The 7,602-nt window shown below is 42.9% G+C and overlaps 1 protein-coding gene across 1 annotated transcript in view; it reads right to left on the bottom strand.

The window, feature by feature from the left end:
* Positions 1-7,602, bottom strand: part of Ttd14 (TRPL translocation defect 14) — a 75,667-nt gene that overhangs the window by 49,474 nt on the left and 18,591 nt on the right. The gene's annotated exons all lie outside the window — the stretch shown is intronic.

Here is a 7,602-nt window from a genome sequence, read left to right as displayed (position 1 = left end):
TTTGCAGTTCAAGTCTACCTATTACAATTTTTTTAATGAATGGAGGACAACTGTAATCTGGTGTATGGATTGTTTTTTTCATTTATTTTTTTCCTTCCTCTGTTCATATGCTAGAGAAAGAGAGAGAGAGAGAGAGAGAGAGAGAGAGAGAGAGAGAGAGAGAGAAAGGAAAGAAAACTATCCGCCTAATCAAAAGTCCTCCGTCTCCCTCCCAATCCCCCGAAAGGAGAATGGTGGACTGCAGGAAATGAGCAACTTCAGCCTGCAGTCCACCGGGTTCACGTTCACATGTGCATAGGACGACAACAACAATAACAATAATAACAAGAGCAACAAAAATAACAAAAATAAAAATAAGATAAGAGCAACAATAACAAACAAAAATAACAAAAATAAAAATAACGATGATAACAAGAGCAATAGCAATAACAAAAACATTAACAAAAACAAAAATAACTGATAACAAGAGCAACAAGAGCAACAACAACAATAACAAAAATAACAATTATAACAAGAGCAACAACAATAACAAAAACATTAACAAAAACAACAAAAATAACTAATAACAAGAGGAACAACAACAATAACAAAAATAATAATAAAAATAACAATGATAAGAGCAACAATAACAAAAACAACAAAAATAACAATAACAAGGGCAATAACAACAACAAAAATAATAACAAAAATAACTGATAACAAGAGCAACAAAAACAACAAAAATAACAATAACAAGAGCAACAACAACACCAAAAATAACAAAAATAACAATGACAAGAGCAACAACAAAAATAACAATAACATAATAACAATAACAATAGCAACAACAGCAATCTCAACAACAACAACAACAACTTCAGACTAATACAACGTCAATTTCGTTAACGGATAAAAAAACAAAACAAAATATAAGCCATGAAGGAGTTAAGAAATGGGACGAAAAAATATGAAAAAAAAAGAGGAGGAGAAAGAAAGCGATGCACGATAAAACTTCACCTGATAACCTGATAACAATCCAGTGTGTTATCGATGAGGGTTTGATAAGGGTAAGGAGTTGTGTGTGTGTGTGTGTGTGTGTGTGTGTGAGATACAATGACACATAAAGAGAGACAGACAGACAGACGGACACATAGATACAGTGATATATATACGGTAAGAGAGAGAGAGAGAGAGAATTTTATCATCTTCCCCCAATTCCTATTCTTAATCTTTCTTTCCTCTTGCTTCACATGCTGTACAGGTCAAGGGATGCAGAGATCAGCAGGGGCGGGTCAGCAGAAGCAGGGATCAGCAAGAGCATCCTAAGTCAGCACAATTAAACTGACACTGATAGGGGATGTGACGAGGCGGGTGTGGCGAAGGCGATTTACCTGAGTTCCCGTCAGCACCTACACCTCGTTTTCTATGCCAACTCGTTTTTCATTAACCCTTTCACAACGATGACGAGGTGCTGAAGGGGACGCCTGTGAGGGAAGCCTTCACGTGGTGGCACTGATATAACCGGGTGGCTCCAGTGCCTGGTTTATACATACACAATAGCATCTTAAGCCTGCAGTCTACCGGGTCACGTCCACATGAGTCTGGTGTTGCAGCTACTACTACTACTACTACTATTTACTACCGCGACTATTACTACTACTACATCTATTATTATTACTTCTACTATTACAACAACAACAACAACTACTACTACTACTACTACTACTACTACTAATAATAATAATAATAACAATAATAATCTTGTGCACATGGAGGATCTGCCATCTCCTCTTAAAAAAAAATAGTGAGTAGAAATTGCCCCTTGATTGCAAAAAATATAAATAAAAAAATAAATAAAGTAACAAAATAGGTCATGTGGCTGCAGGGGCTAAGTCCATATCAACTGCGTCGCGGGTGCATGGTCTAAGAGTGCCGTGTGCGCCTTGTTCTTTTTGTTGTTGTTGCTGTCACGCGATACTCTCTCTCCTTGGCATCTGTTCACGGAGGAGGAGGAGGAGGAGGAGGAAGAAGAGTAGGGGGCATGAAAGGGAGGAGGGGATGAGGAAGGGAAGAAGGGTGCAACTTTCCCGGAACCCTTTTGTCCCTCCCCCCTTACTTCCCCTCCATTTTCCCCCTCTCTTCCCTTCCCTCTTCCCCCCTCCCCTCTTCCTCTCACACTTTCTGAATGACGTTAAGACCACTGGCAAAAAGTCTTAACATATAGACAGGAAGATTTAGCACGTTTCCCTGCCAAATGTCTTACTCTTTTATTACGTCTTTCCTCTATCATCAAAGACTCCATTAATAATACACAAGAGAATATTTGTGTGCCCTACAGAATAAGTCTTTTCGTCTATAACAAACTACACACACATACACACGTCCCTCCCTCTCACGTATCTGGTGTTTACGGTGTGGAGGTGACGTGTAGATTGCGTTACTGGCGGCGTGACAAGAACTACTGTACATACACAGGCCTGGCCACCACGTGAAGGCCCCTTACGTAATGACACGAGGTAAAATTAGAGACCACGATCCCACCGCCCTGCACTACACTCTGATTGGCTGGCTCCCCTCCCGACCATCACTCCAAGGGGTCTGATTGGGTGGGAATGAGAGTAGGTGACGCAGGTTTGATAGCGATTTATTTTGCATATTAGGCCTCCACCTTCGTATCTGCCGATGCGATGCGATGCGATGCGATGACTGGTAGAGGTATAGCCTTTTCAACGGCCCCTCTTGTAGTATCTCTTGGTTTTACAGTTTATTCGTTGCTGAGCTCCTTGACTTTTTTTCTCTCTCTCTTTTTCCAGCACTTACGTGTGAATTGTTTTATTCTTTCAAAATCTTCCGCTTCAAATAATAGTTGTCCTAATATGTCCTCTTTGTTTTCTACGTACGGTTGTTGTAGTTCTGGTTGTTTTTCTCTTTCTTCCCTGTATGCCTGGCAATCTAATATGAAGTGTTCTACATCCTCATTCTCTTCTTGTAGGTGACTGGGAGTGATGGGAGAATCCGTAGTGCTCCTTTACTAGCGATTTATTTTGCAGTTTACACCTTTTTCATCAATGGGAGAAAGTATGCTGACAAGGTACTAAAATATATCAAGACAATACCAAGGTGTAACAGATAGATAGATAGATAGGTAGGTAGATAGACAGATGTACAGATAGACAGATAGATAGATTTACGGTACAATAAAATATAAGGACGAGATATAAATGGCATAAGAGAATAACAAGGTAAATAACCATACTAACTGCAGTGATTATTACATTGAAAAATACAGAAGGTGATTTCTGATAATAACTAAGTACTTTGGTGAAACTGGCTGAGATCTTTCATAAATGTGGTGTGTACAGCATTGCGCCACGTGGTTCTCAGTCTCCAAAATGAATCGTTCGTTCGTTGAAAGATTCCCTGCACATATAGTGAATCGCAGACGCAGGGATGATAAGGTGCGGGCCACGTGTGTTGAGGGGGAAGGAAGTGCCGTGTGTGTGTGTGTGTGTGTGTGTGTGTGTGTGTGTGTGTGTTGGGAGATGGGGCAACACTGCTCGTGAGGAAGAATAATTACAGGTTTTGATAAGACACTCGTATCGAGAACGTATACGTCTTCTGACAGGAAATATATAAACATACACAAAGACACACAGATAAATAGACAAAGACAGAAACAAAGATACAGAGCGACAGAAAAAGACAGGGGGTAGATAAATAATAGCTACACCAGGATGAGACAGACAGACAAGCAGACACAGACAGACAGACTGATGCTGATATCCAACAATAAAACTTTAACACAAAACATCTCGAGCGTTTTCGTGTATTTATATTAGTGTCTCTTACGGAAAACCAGCAAAGTCTGTTTTAACGATATGCATAAAATCAAATTCTACCCTGCCATAGTCGGGGATCGAACTCGCGTCGTTTTGAATAGCTAACCAATTCTCTAACTTAACGAGGGATGGGTAAGATTAAAAAATGGTTAGATTCACTGCAAGAGGTATGCCCTGCGCTGAAGAAAATTGTGTGAGAAATATAAAAGTGTTAGATCTTGGCTCTTGAACACGAGGTTAGGCAACAGAGGGAAGTGACAAGGAGAGAGGAGGAGGAGGAGGAGGAGGAGGAGGAGGAGGAGGAGGCGTGGAGGGAGCAAGAGAAAAGGAAAGGGGGGCAAGAAGGAGGGAGTGGAGGGGGGAATGGGGATGGGACAGGAGTAGAAGGAAAGAAGAAAGGAGAGAAGAGAAAGATGAAAGGAACAGTTGGAACACAGGAGGACAAAGAAGAAAGAGGGTGACGCAAGGGGAGGGGGGAGGGGAAGGGTGGAGGGGGGAGGGGAAGGGTGGAGGGGGGAGGGGGAAGGGGTGATGGAGGGTTTTGGAAAGGCCACCTACGTCCTAGAAAAACAAATTCCATCCACCGTTGTCCATCCTATCCGGTCATTCCTCTCACTCAAGCGCCAACGCCTATTCTTATCTCTTATCTACCACTATCGATTATTCTACTTATCTACCTCTATTTCCTCTTCCTTTTATCTTCTTTTTTTAACCCTGTCACCATTAACTCTCTTCTGGTAGTCCTCCGTCATCCTGCTACCATCCCTTCATCGCATAACTCTCATTCGTATACTTTTTAACCCCGTCTCTCCACCTTATCCTGGGTCTCCCCCTCCTCCTCTCCACCTCATCCTCGGTCTCCCTCTCCCACTCTCCTAACACTCGCTTTAGTTCGTTTATTCTAATCTGACAAAGATCCCTAACCACCTTTCAGCTTAGTTTACGGATAACACACACACACACACACACACACACACACACACACACACACAGACTAAGCAAAGGCAGATACGCAACTGAAGGGTTAATCTAGGTACCAAGGAGATTCAATCCTTCCTCACCTATGACTCATCACACTTCACGTTGCGACTTAGTTTTGATGTTGAGAGAATGGAACAGTCCAGTCAGCCCACTACTACTACTACTACTACCGTTACTGCTACCACTACTACTACTGTGTGTGTGTGTGTGTGTGTGTGTGTGTGTGTGTGTGTGTGTGTGTGTGTGTGTGTGTGTGTGTGTGTGTGTGTGTGTGTGTGTGTGTGTGTGTGTGTGAGCGCATAAATGAGGTTGGTGCAGTGTGCAGGAAAGTTACACACACACACACACACACACACACACACACACACACACACACACACCGCACCTCAGCTAAGAATTTCTTCCCGATTTTCGTGTGCAAGAGAGAGAGAGAGAGAGAGGGGGGGGGGAAGTGTAGAAGTGTCAATGTCATCTTTCACACGCCTCTTCCTCTTGGCTCCTTCCTGTTTCACTATCACGCCTCTTTCCTTTCATTCTCTTTTCTCTTTACCTGCCACTTTTCCTCTTCATATATCGCCTCTTTATCTTCCTTTTTACTGTTTCTTTTATTGTGGTTCTCATCGTCTTCCTCTTCCTTTATCACACCTCTTCCTCCTCTTCCTCTTAATCGTTTCTCCCATCATGGCTCTTCTTCTTGATCTCATATCTCTTCCTCTCTCCTCCTCTTCCTTTGTTACGCCTCCTTATCTTCCTCTTTTTATCAAGTTTCTTCTATCATCGCCCTTCCTCTTCCTCTTAGCCTCCTCCTCTTCCTCTCCTCTTCCTCTTACCCTTATTCATTCTGACAATACTGTGATTTATGACTGATATATCGACCATGATGATCCACTCTTCTCACTGTAAAAAAATGAAAATAAATTGTCCTTGTTTCTCAAAGATTCTCTCTTGTTTTCTGTCCTCCTCCTCCTCCTCCTCCTCCTCCTCCTCCTCTTCTTCCTCTTCCTCTCCTCTGCTATTCCCATCTTAGTGGAATCATCAAGGTTTCTCTTCCTAACCCTCCCCCCCCCTTTTTTTTTTGCATTATGGTAAGTCAATATTATTTCCCATTATTTGTGTGTGTGTGTGTGTGTGTGTGTGTGTGTGTGTGTGTGTGTGTGTGTGTGTAACGACTGGACATTCTCTCACGATCACATTCGCCTGACAATAATACGAATCAACTAATAATAATAATAATAATAATAGACGTCGACGTAGCGAAGGTTAGCGGTTCCAAGGCAAAAATAAATCGCTAGGGAAGATGTGTAACGCAACTGAGAATGCTGCCTTTGTGTCCTTAAGTAGTGCCCATCTTTTTATAGTTCACCCTTGTTTCTCTCACTCTCTCTCTCTCTCTATTCATAAATATTGATCCTCGTTCTCTTCTCCCTCTTTTCTTTCTCTCTCTCTCTCTCCTCTTCTGTCTCCCCCTTTCTTTCTCCTTCTCTCTCCCTCCCCCTCTGTCTTTCTCCTCCCTCTATCTATGCTCCACTTCCCTCCCTCTCTCTTCCTTTCTTTCCTCCCTCCCTCACTCTTCCTTTCTTTCCTCCCTCCCTCCCTCTCTCTTCCTTTCTTTCCTCCCTCCCTCACTCTTCCTTTCTTTCCTCCTTCCCTCCCTCCCTCTTCCTTCCTCTCTCTCAATCATCCATCTCTTTTTTTTTCTTCCTCCTGACTTCACTCTCTTCCTTTCCCACACTCACTCCCTCCTCCTCTCCTTTCTTCTCCCCCTCCTCCACTATCCTCTCCCTCCTCCTCTCTTTTGTTCTCTCCCTCCTCCACTTCTCTCCCTCACTGTCTCCCCTTGCCTTTTTTTCTCTACCCCTCCTTTCATCTCTCTCTCTCTCTCTCTCTCTCTCTCTCTCTCTCTCTCTCTCTCTCTCCTGACCTACACACAGGAAACCTTATCACGACACCTCCTGAAGACTGTCAATACTACCAACATTACCACAACTACCAGCATTACCACAACTACCAACATTACCACAACTACCAACATTACCACAACTACCAACATTACAACTATCATATTCACAACTATCAACATTACGACACCTACCAACATCGCCACATAACCATTTCCACAACTACAAACATTATACCTACCAGTATTACCACAACTACCAACATTACCACCACACATTACACTAACCACCATCAGAACTACCACAATCCACCAACCACAACTACCAACATTACAACTAAAACCATCCCACTTCTCAACAACCACAACTACCACCATGCCAACCACAACTACCAACATTCAGAAAGGCAATGTTGGTAGATGTGTTGACCTTGTACTACTAGGAAGGTCAGGATTCTACCCCCCCCTCTCTCTCTCTCTCTGCTCTTCCTTCCTCTCCCCCCACCTACCTGCCTACCTACCTACCTGACTGCCTGCCTGCTTCCTCTCTCTCTCTCTCTCTCTCTCTCTCTCTCACACACATACACACACACACACACACACACACACACACACACATCAAGCGGCACCATCCAGCACTTCCGACCGTAAGTACCATGGCATGGAGCGTTAGTAGACAATCCTCTGTGTTAAAACATGTAAGAACCCACCAAAGTTCTGACGGCCGTAAGTAGAACCACTCGTAAGTATGACCACGGAGTACTTACCATCCATCCTAGGTTCTCAGAGTAGGTACAGAGGAGAGATCGACCTATATTACCTATTATTTTAGCCCGTAAGTACTCCCATCCGTAAGTAGAACCATCTGGAAGTACTTAAAACTACTAGTACTTCAACCAACACGTT

Source organism: Coenobita brevimanus, chromosome 16 (assembly GCF_032717465.1).
Source record: "Coenobita brevimanus isolate Jiangsu-jjx chromosome 16, ASM3271746v2, whole genome shotgun sequence".
NCBI classification, from domain to species: domain Eukaryota; kingdom Metazoa; phylum Arthropoda; class Malacostraca; order Decapoda; family Coenobitidae; genus Coenobita; species Coenobita brevimanus.
This window is presented reverse-complemented; position numbering and strand designations above follow the sequence as displayed.